We start from the raw sequence: 14,889 nt of genomic DNA, 5'->3' as shown, positions 1-14,889 counted from the left end.
TGAATGGTATGTAAAAAAAACTCTCGAACAGGAATCGAACTCGAGTCTTCTGATTACCTCTCCGACACCTTACCAATAGGCCAAATCGACAGATGAAACAAGTCAAGCTGTAGCTCTATTATTCAGTTGACTTCATCGAGTCAAATTCGTTGCTAGATTCCTCGGCAGAAAACGCTCATCTTGCCCTGATTAAAAGTGCTCTGTTCGCCCCAGGTCAACAAATTTAAGTAAAAACGCGTTTTAAAATTGATTAAATTGAAAAATCAAAAATTTTATGATGGTGAAAATTGAGACACAATGTGTAAATCATGTTGCAGTGAGTACATTTCAGATCAAGATGATTTAAAGGTCATAAAAGCTTATTTGGTGGTGCTCAAAAATTATAATATTTTCGTCACTTGAGAACCTAGCTGGTTATTATTTAATATTTCTGTAAAGATGATAAGCATATTTCTTTTTTGGTGAAAAATTAGTACTATAGGTAGTACGGAACAAATCCTCATGAAAATTTGTTTAAGAAAATACGTACTTTTGTAGAAAAAATGTGTGCTTATTATGCCCTGGGTGCTCGTTATGCCCTTATCTCCCCTACACTAAAAATTAAATGTCACGTAATCATATTTTCGACCTGTAAAATTACGGTAAATGTCCTGCTCCTTTTTGTTACAGGACATTTGCGTATTTTTACAGGAAATAATTTTTGCTGTGTATAAATGAAAATGAGGAATATTTCTCTCTCTCTCTCTCTCTCTCTCTCTCTCTCTCTCTCTCTCTCTCTCTCTCTCTCTCTCTCTCTACATCGAAACTCAATTCATTGTTTTTCCCTTGAAATCCTGGAAAGGAACAAAAACGTAGAAAATCACTTGTCAAACGGTGGTAAATCACACTACAGGAAAACAGAATCTCTGAAAATACCAAAAAACTTAAAGTGCTTCGCTCTCTTGAGGTAGAGGCTCTAGCAACCAAAATTTTCATATTACCTTTATGCTTCTATTTGACCTGATATATTTTCACAACAGAATACTTTTCTTGTGCGAAATGTTTTGTTGAAAATGAACGGGTAGAATTTTATTTAGATATAGGTACATACAAAATTTTGTTTAGCAAGGGCCAACTACTGTAAAGTGGTAAATAGGGGAGAGATCATACACAACTCTCTTTTTTATTTCCTCATCTGAAATTGCTTTAAAATAACTAAATTAATTATAAAATTTCATTTTTGGTTCAACTCATAAACTTTGCACGTTAGTATATCTACTCAATTTGAATATGGTGGCCGACTGTAAATCAACTACGACTAAAGACTTAAGACTGTAAATCAACTACGAAATGCTCAAACGAAGCTATTTGTTGCACATAAGGATTTATTTTTTCGGATTTTTTCAAGATGTAAAAAGTTGGTTGTAAAAGCCGTACTTTTCCTTTAATGAATCGTCAACATTGTTGAGGTCACAGTTTCACACCAGAGACATTTTGAAATTTTCGTTTTACAAAATACCAAACACAGAATATTTAACGATTTTTCAAAGGTAGCTGTTTTTCGAACCTTTCATCAATGAGCAATTTATCAGATTTTCTAAGACTTAACTCAACTTTGCACTGGATTTTTAGTAGATTCACGCAAAATTTTCGTAATAAATTTATATTAACCAGAAAGGTAATTCCATACGATTCTAGTGGTGTAATTATATTAGCTCTGCGATACTTAACAAAAAAAAGCTAACAGAAAATATCAGAATAAATCATAAAATTATTGTAAACTATATTTATGAGCATATATTATGAAATATGCAACAGACACCTTTTAACGTGTATGACTCAGAAGATGCGTGAACGCGCCCGGGAAAAACAGATTGAGAGAATGAAAGCGAAAATAGCAAGTTGATAACGACAGAAAGAGAAAAGCGTATCACGATGACGAGTTGAGTCAGTCTATTAACTAATCTTGGGATTAACGGTCGTGCATTTAGGAGATAAAAAAATCGTTAGTTTCCCGAATCAATTGTAATTTTTAGTGACAATTTGATTGCAAGTACGACATATTGGTATTAGTCAGGAGTGTCAAATTGAAACTCCAGGGACTGTAACGGGAAAAAAAATCAGGGACGGATGAAGGTTAATAGCTAATCACCCTCACCATTATCTTGACATCTTCGCGGCATACTTTGGCCAAGATTTTGCGGATATTCCTCTGAAAACGACCCAAAATCCAAATTTTGTGAATCCGACGGACAAGCTGCTTCAAATTGCAGGGTCATTTCTTCTCAAGCTACATCTTCATTTGAGTCCAAACGTTTTCCATAGAATTGGCCTTAAGCGACAGCCGAAAAAAAAAACATTATTATACTTTACCGATCGCAAGTAATTATGGTGTTCACTTGCCCCACAATGTTAATTGACAAGAATGAATATAATTTCGACCCTTTCAGGGTGAACTGAATTTTTTTCAAAAAGTTTCTGCTTTCAAAAACGCGAATTAAAAAAACACACACTTTTCATGTCTAGAACGTACTTGAATTAGTACGGAAACAAACAGTTCAGTGTTTTGGGGAAATTTTTTAAATAAATTATAGATTTCTATGGCAGTTTGTTTATTTAGGCCCAAATAACAAATTCTAGAATTATTTAAAAAAATTTTCGTTATAAAGAAAAGTTAAACGGTTAAACCGGGAGATCTTCACATGTTCATTATGTTTTCATAAATCTTATATTCAAACAAATTATAACCAAATTTATATAAAACTAAGGGTTAACAGCTTCTATAGGAATGAAAAATTCTAAAAGAAATCCGAAAACGATGTTATAAAGGGTGATACGGTCAAAATTTGGTCAATATCAACTTGACGTATTTCTTTCAATTTTGCATTTAAAAAACCTGAACACCCCTCATTTTGAAGGTGTGTGTGTGTAGAATGTTGCTCCTGTTTTGATTTTGGAATTCACTCTTCAGTTGTCAAAATGCCGTCCAAGGAAGAAGAGCAGCGTATCAAAATTTTGCTCGCGCATCGCGAAAATCCGAGCTACTCGCACGCAAAGCTGGTAAAATCGCTAAAAGTTGTCAAATCAACCGTTACAAATGTAATTAAAATGTTTGGGGAACGTTTGTCGACAGCCAGGAAGTCTGGATCGGGAGGAAATCGAAAACCGGAAGCCGCTGAGGCGACAAAGAGAGTTGCCGGTAGTTTCATGCGCAACCCTAACCTCTCTCTCCGAGATGCCGCAAATAAGCTGGGTGTATCGTCTACAACCGTGCATCGAGCCAAAAAACGAGCCGGACTATCGACTTACAAGAAGGTAGTGACTCCAAATCGCGATGATAAACAAAATACGACGGTCAAAGCACGATCCCGGAGGCTGTACACGACGATGCTGATGAAGTTTGACTGCTTGGTAATGGACGACGAAACCTACGTCAAAGCCGACTACAAGCTGCTTCCGAGACAGGAGTTTTATACGGCAAAAGAAAGGGGAAAGGTAGCAGATATTTTCAAACACATGAAACTGTCAAAGTTCGCGAAGAAATATCTGGTTTGGCAAGCCATCTGCACCTGTGGCTTGAAAAGCAGCTTTTTCATAGCTTCCGGGACTGTCAACCAAGAAATTTACGTGAAAGAGTGTTTGAATAAACTTCTGCTGCCTTTCCTGAAGAAACACGGTTGTTCCGTACTGTTTTTGCAGGATTTGGCATCATGCCATAACGGTAAAAAGGCCATGGAGTGGTACGACGCCAACAACGTGCAGGTAGTTCCCAAGGACAAGGACTCCTCCCAACACGCCAGAGCTCCGCCCAATTGAGAAATACTGGGCTATTGTCAAGCGAAACCTAAAAAAGACCAAAAAACTGCTGAGGACGAGCAGCAGTTCAAGGCAAACTGGCTATCTGCGGCGAAGAAGGTGGACAAGGTGGCTGTTCAAAATCTGATGGCAGGGGTTAAGCGTAAGGCCCGGCAATTCGGATTTGGAAAAGCGGAAGCTTAACTGTATATTTTTCCTGAATTTTATACTAATTAAACTTGAAAAAGAAATTTAATTTGATTTTTTAAATAAACGATTTCACCGATTTACACGCGTTTTCCCTTGACCAAATTTTGACCGTATCACCCTTTATCGTGAGTGGTAAGCCTCTTTCACTTGGCTACCAGCTTGTTGATGTGTTAAATTAGTATTTACAGAATTTAATTTTTTGTTAAAATGGTTGGTTTCGAATTCTAAAATTTTTAAGTCATAGTTCTGGGAAAAAACCCTTGGAGAGTTTATTTGAGTGTCAAGAGTTAAGTTTCAATACAAATTGTTTGTGGAATTGCAATTCGAAATTTTCAATTAAAAATAAGTTTCAATTTGTGAACGCATATAGTGACGACTGTCGTTAAATGAAATATCTTAGTCAAAGAGTGATATAGGATGTGATGTAGTACTTAATTCTACCGGAAGAAGAGCCAATTTTCAGACATAAATACCTTTTTGGATGAAGTAATTTTCCGTTAATACGATAACTTTAAAAACGCTTGTTAGTCTGTTTCGTTACGTCTATGGCAATAAATCGAGTCCGTTAAGAAATGGAACATAATTTGTTGAACGTCGGTCGATTAAAATCTTAATCCTTTGCATAAGACGTTGCGCCTTTTAAATTGAGTGGATCCGGAAAGAAAAAATCCCACAACGTAGGGTCCGGTTTATCGCTCTAGAGTACAACCTAAACTCCATTAATTTGAGTTTGTTTTGGGTTGTGTAAATGAAGTGAAATTTTTTTGGAAAAGTCAGGGCTTTTTCAACGAAAACGGGGCCGGACCTAAATTTTCCTTTTCAATTATCCGGTTTAATCCGGGTAAAACCGAGCAATTCGGTTAACTTCATTTAAATCGTGCTTTGTTTATCCAATAATAAGCATGCACAAATATTGAAACTTTGTTTTCTATCCTTGTATAGATCAGTTTTAAAAATACTTCATGTCAACGACTCATGAGTTCATAAATTTAGAATAATGGTAGCAAACATGGAATGCCCTTCTACATCTATTCTTGGGCGACCGATGAACTTACATGCTACATGGAAAGGGAAATAAAAAATATACTTACTATGAATAGCAGACGTGACGACATATCTGAAAGTAAAAATAAACACGAGATTAATATTTCGCATCAATAGAATTGTTGATATCAGAAACATTGGGCGGGTGATTCTAAAGGTGCGCATTCAATGTGTAGCTTCGAATAATTTCGACTAAGTTTTACTTAAAAAAAGGTTCTCCGATGTAACAGCTGGAAGCATGTTTTTCGTCCTCCCAAGGCCTAAAGGTTTTCCCAAAGTCGGATGACAATAGCCAATTACTAGGTTATAGCATTTCAATTGATGATCAACCATACCCAAAGCCAGACTAGGTATACGATAATCAACGCGTGTCGCACAATGTAGCTACCTTGTCGCCGCAGATCGTGTAATAAAAAGTGTTTGTCACTTAACTGTATGCATTAAGTGACTCACTTTGGGGTATGGCGGCATGGAGAATCGCATCGCGGTTTAGCAAATCCACAAAACAAAACAAAAAAAAAATGTCCGCCTCCGCGCAACCACCACAAAGCGCACGGAGCCATTGTTTTCTACGGTCGGGCTACAGTTATGCTATATTTACGGATCGCTTCGGTTTAACAGACAGTGAGTAGTACAGAAGTTCCAAAGGCTTTTTTCTACCTTTGTGTCCTAAACACACATAAATACTAGTATGTATGAACGAACAGCCGGGTGTAAGCTTTTGTTGTTGCGCGCGCACATTTGTCCCGCTTATGTCAGATTATGTCAGGCTTATACGTACCTACTACACCATATACGTAACGAAATCACTCAAAAATTAAAATTCACCATGGGAAACAACACAGAGAATCGGAGGAGGCATTCCAATGGAGTTCTTTGAAACTAAACAAAATCATTCACTGTACCATTTGCAAAACAGTTTACATAAGGCTCGAATAGCATTGATGTAGATGACAATCGTTGGAGAATTCTTGTTCGTATAAGTAAAAATTAGTGAATTTACTTTATTCGAACGTTAAATTGGGATCCAGTGTAACAACATTTTCAAAGAATTTTAATTATCTTCGTCTGTTCCAATCCAAATTTAGAACACAAAAAATATTCCGAGACACAAAAAAAAGCATCACAGGTACAATGGACTTTGGGATTAATTACTACAGATGAATCTGTTTTTACAGTCTATTAAACCTATCGAAAAAAGAGTCATCATTCCGGCCAATAAGCAAGACGAAGTGAACTGTTTAACTACTACCGGTATAATTTTAAACTCTTGCATTACCATGTGCCGGTACTACGTACTGACGATCGGTTTACATACGCCATAATTAATATCCCTTCACCTGTAGCTATCTGTCAGAAGAAGCAGCGCGGTGGCTTTTAATCGAAAAATAAACCTCAACCAGGTGCTATTCTGAGCGTCGAGCGTTGTGGTAGGCACGTAGTACCTACATAAATGTATTGCAAATCTAACGTCTTGACGCGTCGATGATTTTCGATCAAGTTGGGTGATTATGCGGTTAAAAATACTTACACCCACTTTTCCACTAAACCGCTAACTTAGACGTTACACTTCGGCTTTGGTCTGGACGGTTTTGTAATGACTTTGTTGCAGATCTTTTTTCGTAGATAAAAATTTCTTGCTAGACAAATTTCGTATAACCAGTGATGCCCAAATTTCATTAGAAAGCAGTTTTCCTAACTCCTAAGAGATCTAATACGTAAATCAAGGTTTAAAGGATTCTGCTGCATAGAAGTTTTTTTGTAATTGGAATTCATGCAACATGCTTAAAGTGTTGAAAGTGTACTATAAAACCATAAGGTCTAAAAAAGGTCTGAATTGAAAATGAGGTTTCGCCTACAAGTTTTTATTTTTAGAGATATAACGGTCAATTGTACATATGCTTTATTGCACTGTTTTGCTTAACCTTCCTTCACGATTAGGGTCTATATAGTTCGAACTACACCTCAAGAACGGTGGAAGCTAGATACATGCAATTTTCTGAATTTTCTTAAACTGAGAAGGTCTACAATTTCTCATGTTTAGATTTTTTAATAGGGTTACTAGACTCAGCCAGCAAAAAAAGGAAAATTAGCAGGTTAGGGTCATAGAATCGGATTACTGTTTTGTATGTATGTATGTATGTATGGTTCCCCCATGGGTAGCAAGGTCCAGCCTATGTCTGTGTGGCTTGGCCTTCGAATTGCTTCTCAGGCTTCCACGGCCGATGGTTCGTCGAGGGAAGTCATCCAACCTTCAGAGACCTACAATGGTTGGCAATCCACTCCGCTTGCAATAGTCTCTTCAGATTTACCCCAGAGGCATTCCCTCTGAAATATATAATTACTAGCTGACCCGGCTAACTTTTGGTTAGCAAACTTATTTTCTTCCGGTAACTTAAGAACGCTTGATCTTTAAATTTTCAATTTAGTTTAGCCATCATTCCCATTCAAAAACTCCTATCTGATCAAGTATTTTAAAATTGCTGAAAATTGATTTGAACAGAAAATAGATCTTTTTTGCTGGAGTCGTCATAAACTGAGTTTTTTTTCGATTTGTGTTTACCTCTGTATTTAAATACATTGAAGTTTTCTTTAAGCATGATCGTCAGAATAGAAAAATTTAAAAATGAATTGGATAAAACTAGAACATTTAAAGAATAATGAAAATAAACTTAATTTTTAATTTTTTTTTTCATTATTTCAATTGTCGTTTTTCCGGACTTTGTACTAAACACACTAATTGAATCTTGTTGTGAATTGACAGAGCTGAGTTTGACAAATATTTAACAATTCAGGAAAAGTCACTATTCATCTCATTTTACAGCAACACTTTTCTAATCAATATTATGTTTGAAAATGTCTTTAAAATTTGTGTCATCATTATCTTTTTTCAATTTTCAGTTAGGGATTGGCAAATTGCACTATAAATTAGGAAATTAAAAAAAAAGAATTTAAACTGTCATGTTTTCGGATTACTTTTCCTTAGCATTGAAAACCTTGAATAAAGGCAAATGTATTTTGAGTATTTGGAATAAAAATTCAAAACAATCACAAATTTTTTTAAATTTTAGTTTATGATCGTAAGATAAGAAACTGTAGTCCAAACAGTTAAATTTAATTCTGAATTTTATTGTTAATTTATACCAATATTCTGAGTTCGGCTTTATGAATCTGGATTTTCAGTTATATTTGAACGAAAATTTTAAAGCTGATTTTCTTTGATCTTGATTTTATTTTTGTTGATCGAGTTCAAGTGTTTATATTCTTAAACTCACTTGTGCTTGATAGATTGTTTTTTTTTATCTGATATCTGGTACGAAACTTTTTTTGTTTTTTTGTGTATTGGTTCAGATTTTTCTCTATACTGAAATGTTTCGAAATGTTAGGTGGCATGCTTTTACTTAAATGTTAAATTTTTATATTCTTTCAAGTTTGATGATATTTTTGATTACGATCCTTTTCTCTGACTTTCGAAACTGAGAGTTGGATCTAATATCAAGTTAAAGACCTATATAGCTAAACTTTGGAAAAGTTCCTTTTAACCACTGAGCATAAAAGGTAGTGTGCATTTTTCAATGTTTCCTGATCCTCCAATCCGTTCTTATGATAGTGATGCAATTTACTTGGAATCACAAAATTGATAACATTCAATTCTCAAACTGACTGGATAAATCCCTAACATCTTCTAAAAATCAACCAAAAACAAATAAAGGTGATTTTTTATCAGGTATATGACTTTCTATTGGTGTTATCAAAACTCATCAAAAATGATTTGGTAATGGTTATGTTTTGAGTCTATCGAAAATTTAACATCCATATTGCTTGAGTTGCTAAAAAAATATGACATTTTAACAAAAATTAACGGTGCACGAACAATCATCTAAGAAAATATTAGAATTGCCTTGAATCTGATGCAACAAAAAACAAATTTCGTAAATATGCTTCTTACAGGCTAGTTGCAGCACCCCATAGGGAAAATCATATGCCACGTGCAAAGTACACTGGCAATGAAAATGGGGGCCAAAACTTCCTTTAAATAGATTGCTTTTGGCGCCTTCCTACTCTGGGTGATTCGAATTAAAAAAATAATGGAAATTGGGTGCCATGACTTTTATTTGCATGAATAAAAACTAAAAATTAATTTCCAAATTTCACAAAAACACAAGGTTCCTATTATGGTTTGGGACCCCTCCTCCTAACAGTAAGGGGGGGGGGGGCTCCCAAACAAAAGACTATTTTTGCATAACTCGAGAACCAATCAAGCAAATGGTATAAACTTTGGCATGGGGTGGTATTTGGGAACGAGAAATATTTCTATAAATATAAGGTACCCCGAGCAGACTTTGATGCCCAAATCGATAGCAAATTGAGACCAAAATAAGGTGTCAACAGCCAAATGATAGCACCGTTTGCTCTCATTATTTAACAGCTAGCAAAACAAGGCATCATTAAGGCATAACCAATTTCAATTTGACAGCAAGCTGAGACCAACATTAGGTACCAAGAGCAAAAGGATAGCATCCTTTGATGAATTTTTCTGCGAGAGTAAAATTAAGCATCACCATGGTTTCATTTATTTCGTAAATAAAATAGTTAAAAATAATCAGGCTGAGAATGAATTGAAAGCATACACGAGCAGACTTTGATGCCCAAATCGTACGAGAGCAAAATTAAGCATCAATTATGGTCTCATTAATTAATTATATGTAGAAATTTCTTTTTTTTTCAATTATTCTCATATAGCAAAGCTGCACTAAAACAACAACATAGCATACTTTTAAAATATTTTTTTGTTATAAATTTACTCAACAGTAAATACGAATTTTCAACACCAATATGATAACACATTTAGGCGTAATCTTTATACTCATATCTCATTAAAGAATTTTTTCCGGGAATTTAACAGCAAGCTGTTATTCATGCCTACTCATTAAAGAAGCAAGGAATTATTTGTAATTAGCTACAGCGAATATATAATAAATTTAAGTGGTTGAACGTCAAAAGTAATCGACAATGTCAAAATTATCATCTTTTGGATGACTTTTAAAAGATATTTTGTTTTTTCTACTATAGTTTGCTTGAGTTGTCAATCATTTTCATTTCAAAATTAGCTTGTTCAATGTTCAACATTTAAATCAAATGTTGTTAAGTGCAAAATAATACATAAACGTGATAATTAAACTCGCATTTACCCTTGACTACGATTAATAATCACCGATCTGTATTTATATTTTAATTTTAAATAAAATATGATCATTCGATTTGGCTTGATTATACGGGCTTGATTATAACGGGTCAGATCCAAAGACTTTATCTATTTCTTTTATCGATTAAAAATAGTAAATTATCATCTTTTTTATCTTAACTACCCACACAAATTTGTAACATACATAGTTTCATTTAAATTTAATCGAGAACCGAGCCTGGTCAAATTTAATCAGAGTCAAAGGGGTGCAAAAATGATCAATTTTGAGTTAATAATGCCAAATAATCAATCATATTTCAAACTGTATTTTTTGGTGAAATTTTCCGGTTTTAAGAATTTTCTCCTCACACTTTTATTGTTAGACGAAAACTACAAATTTACGAAAAAATATATGAAAGATTGGCATCACGTAAACTTTAAAGATTGTTTTGTGTTTTCTCAAAAGTATCCTTTGTACACTTATGCACTCGTTTGGCTCCAAGGGCCTTATTTTATCTTTTCATAACTGAATTCATTACCAATTAATATGCATTCTTTTTCAGTGTGTAAGAGAAACGTCAAAAACGCAAAAATGTTGTTTTTGTTTTACTCGCGTATAGTCAGCTGTTTTCTTCGCGCTTTTCAAAATCGTTTTAAAAATTAAAGAATACCATAGCCACAAATCGGATTCTCGGATTTCTCGGAACAACTACGACGATTGAACCAGACTGACCCCAAATCCCAATGGCAGAACGAAATCGTGACACCGGGAGCGTTTTTACGGATACCGGCTGCATGGCATTATGGTTCTTATTAACCCAGCGGGACACCAGTCCATCGAGTGCAACAATCAGCGTAAGTTGCATTGAAATAATTGAAAAGCGTATTACCATTGGTTCTAATACTATCCGAACTCAGCAACACACAGCAGTAATGTAGCTACCCGATCAAAAGGAAGAGTTAGGTGAACTTACGGCGTTTGTTGTTCCCCTAGGAAGGTTCCGCCACGGGGCAGGGAAGATCACCATAGTTCATTCTTTGTGTTGGTGAGTATGTCGTAAAACGATAATGATATTTTGAAGATTTAATTCTTAATCACATTTAAAACGTTAAATTTTTAACGGGTGAATCGATGTAAAGATTGGAAATTGCTGTATTTATAATACAACGGAACAATTTGAGAATCAGCTTAATCAGCTGATGTCTATCTCATCCAAATTTCCGCACACTGTTCTTATCTTTGAAACGAAAATCATTTTCACAACAAATAATATCAATTAATCTGGAAACAGACGCAACGGATTGATTCCCAACATAAATTTCAGCCTGGGAGAACAACTAGGAAATGCCTCGAGTTTCCATTCAACGTCAAGAATTAAAATCCTGCATCGAATTGAATCGAAATATTGGGGTTTATTCTGCGACTCGAGTGACGTGACTCACGAAATGTCACTTCTTCGTCCTGACTCCAGAAAAGAAATTTGTGTATCGATGAGCTCTGAAGACCAATGACAGCTCATCCGAATGAAAATTTCAAGCCTAGAGAGGCGATTTAAGCCAGCCAAATGATATGAATATACCGCGAAGCGAAGCGTATCATTCGATGGGATTAATTAATCAAACTTCGCATGGAGATGTTGAAAAACTTCTTCCTCGATCCAGGTCGTATAACGAAAACTACGAAGAACTTGGGCAAAATGAAGTTGTTGTTAAGGGGTGAACAAAATTGCTGGAAAAATTAATACCCCTGAAATTCTACAGGTAAAGCAACAAATAAGTTTTTTAAATTTTAAAACACTTACAATGATTTAATGATAAAATTTCTGTTTCAGATCACCAGTGATTTACTGATGCATAAATGTGTACTTGTGAACTGACCTAATTCTGCTGATAGAGCATCTGCAAAAATTTAAACCTACGCCGCATGTGTACTATTTGGGTGAGTTTCTTAACCATTATTATCATTTTTTATTACCATTAAGTAAGGTACCTAATTTGGTTTTAAATGTTTGAAAACCTGTTCATAATGCTTAAACGTATACTGCATATTTTAAACGCCTAAATTTATATAAGATGTGAGTAAAGTGAGTATGAAAAATATAAATTGGTATCGATTTTTGAAAAGGGCGTATGCCCCAATTGTAAATAAACTCAGTTACTACCATTAGCGTTTTAAACTTCCTATTTTACTTTTTTTTAAATTATTTTTAAACTTTCTATTTATATGTAATTTAATTTGATTTTTCAAATAAGGCGAATTGATTTTTTTACTAATGTGTTAACACGATACTCTTTCGCCGCCCGCTTCATTCGACTTGCGAAAAATAATTTTTGTTTGTTTTCATCTATCAAGGTTTTTTTCTACTCCAAAACGCGAATAATAATTTTAGAATCGAAAAATGACATTCTTATATTTTGAAATCCATTTCAATTTTTCTTATATTTTCAAATCAAACGCACATAGTATTGTTTTTAAATAAATGTGCTAGGAAGTCTTTTGTATGGTAACAATAATGAAAAACCTTGCCCTCTCGCAGAATGAAATTACTCTAATTTTTTAGAAGTTTAGGTACTGAGTAAAGAAAATAATACAAAATAGGCAATTGATTATACATCTGAAACTTTGAATGAATTTTTCTCAAAACAGAGGTCTCGGCGTGTTAGCCCTTTTCAAAAATCGACACCGAAATTTTATATTTTTTGAAATAGGTACTTATGGTTTTCATTATATACATTTAGGCGTTTACAATGAACGGTATACGCTTAAGCATTATGAACACCTGTTTGACTTGCAATTGCATAATTTGAGGCGATTTCATAAGCACCGATATGTCTCATGAATTCGTAACCAATGTTGCTTGCATAGCTGAAGGCGATATTGATAACCTCGATCAAACTTTTCGAACAAAATTTTTGCAAACTTTGCTATCACGCCTTTAGTGGTTTATTTGCTTTCGTTTTGCTTGACATAAGATGGTACACAGCAAAACTGAGAGCAAATTTTCATACGCAAACAGCATCGGGATACCCAATTTTGCTTAATCTGGGGCCTAAATGGTACCTCGTTTTTCAAAAAAAAAAATTTTTTTTTTGAGAGCATATTGTTGTCTAATTTTGCTGTAATCGAAAATTATTTGATATCTTATATTGGCATCATTGTGCTATCCAAGCTCTCAAAAAACGAGGTGTAATTAGGGTCTCAGTTTAAGCAAAATTAGGTATCAATTTGCTAACCAAGTATGAAAATTTGTGCTCTCATTTTTGCTGTGTACCACCTTATGTCAAGCAAAATGAGAGCAAGATTTCCTCTCAAGGCGTGATAGCAAAATTTGCTATAATTTTGCCATAAAAGTCTGCTCGGGACCCCTCTCTCCTCTCAGTGGAGTAATTGGAAGGGGGAGGGGGGCTACCTTACAATTTTTCATATAACTCGAAAACTAATCAAGATATTGGAACCAAATTTGGCATGGGAAGGTATTTTGATACGAAAAATATTTCAATGATTATTTGAGACCCCTCTCTCTTTCCAGGTGAAAGAGGGAGGGCCCCTTTTATAATTTTATACATAACTCAAAAATTAATAAAGCAAATGGAACAAAATTTGGTATGGGAAGGTATTTGGACATGAAAAATATTTCTTTGATTATTTGAGACACATCCCTCTTTCTAGTAGGGAGATATAACGGGGAGAGGGGGCCCTTTTTTTTAATTTTTTACATAACTCAAAAACTAATTAAGCAAATGGAACCAAATTTGGCATGGGCGGATATATGGGAACGTGGCATGTTCTAATGATTGTTTGAGACTCCTTCCTTCTTTCAGCGGAGAGAAAGGAAAGAGGGAGGGAAGTTTTATTCAATTTTCATTGCATAACTCAAGAACGATTTGTGGGTACGAGAAATGATTCTATGAATATTTGGTATCCCTCACTCCTTCAAAAAGGTGGATGAAAAGGGGGAGAAGAGGTCTCCCTTACAATTTTCAATATAACTGGAGAGCTGATCGAGCAAATTGAACCATATTTGGCATGTGAAGGTATTTAGATACGAGAAATGTTTCTATTACAAATTGAAGCCCCACCTTTTTTCAGCGGAAAGATATAAAGGGGGAAAGGGGGGCTTCCATACAATTTTTTTGCATAATTCGAGAACTAATAGCACAAATGAAATAAAATATGGCATCAAAAAGTATTTGAGTACAAAAATATTTTTATGAATATAAAGTTCTCAACCCTCCATTTAATGGGGAAAACGGAAGAGGGGATGGTACTTCTTTCAAGTTTATGCATAACTCAAGAATTTACTACGCAAATAAAACCAAATTTGGCATGGGATGGTATTTCAGTACGAGAAATTTTTCTATGTCAAACAATTCCTTTCTTGCAGTGGGACGATAGAATTGGGAATAAAGGAAGGGAAGAGGAAAGCTTACATTTAACTTTTTTTTTACGAAATTCGAGAAATGAACAAAACTGAGCATGGAAAATCATTTTGATATGATTCTATGATTATCTGACACACCCATCCTCCTTTCAGGAGTAGGTACATAGGAGGATACAATACAATTTTGTTAGCATAAGTTCTCAATTTATACTAACGAATCCATCAAATGGAAACAAATATGGTATGGAAAGGTACTTGGTTACGAGATATGATTACGCTTTACAGTCTAGAGAG

The 14,889-nt window shown here is 34.7% G+C and overlaps 1 protein-coding gene across 7 annotated transcripts in view; it reads right to left on the bottom strand.

The window, feature by feature from the left end:
• LOC129757466 (signal peptide peptidase-like 3) overlaps positions 1-14,889 on the bottom strand; it is a 106,816-nt gene that overhangs the window by 22,150 nt on the left and 69,777 nt on the right. For all 7 annotated transcript variants that reach the window (XM_055754691.1, XM_055754693.1, XM_055754692.1 and 4 more), the window contains exon 3: positions 5,076-5,101. The gene's annotated coding sequence lies outside the window, so the exon portion shown is untranslated. The remainder of the gene's footprint in view (positions 1-5,075; positions 5,102-14,889) is intronic.

This window comes from Uranotaenia lowii, chromosome 3 (genome assembly GCF_029784155.1).
Source record: "Uranotaenia lowii strain MFRU-FL chromosome 3, ASM2978415v1, whole genome shotgun sequence".
Lineage (NCBI taxonomy): Eukaryota > Metazoa > Arthropoda > Insecta > Diptera > Culicidae > Uranotaenia > Uranotaenia lowii.
Note: the sequence above shows the minus strand (reverse complement) of the source record. Positions and strands in the feature narration are given on the sequence as shown.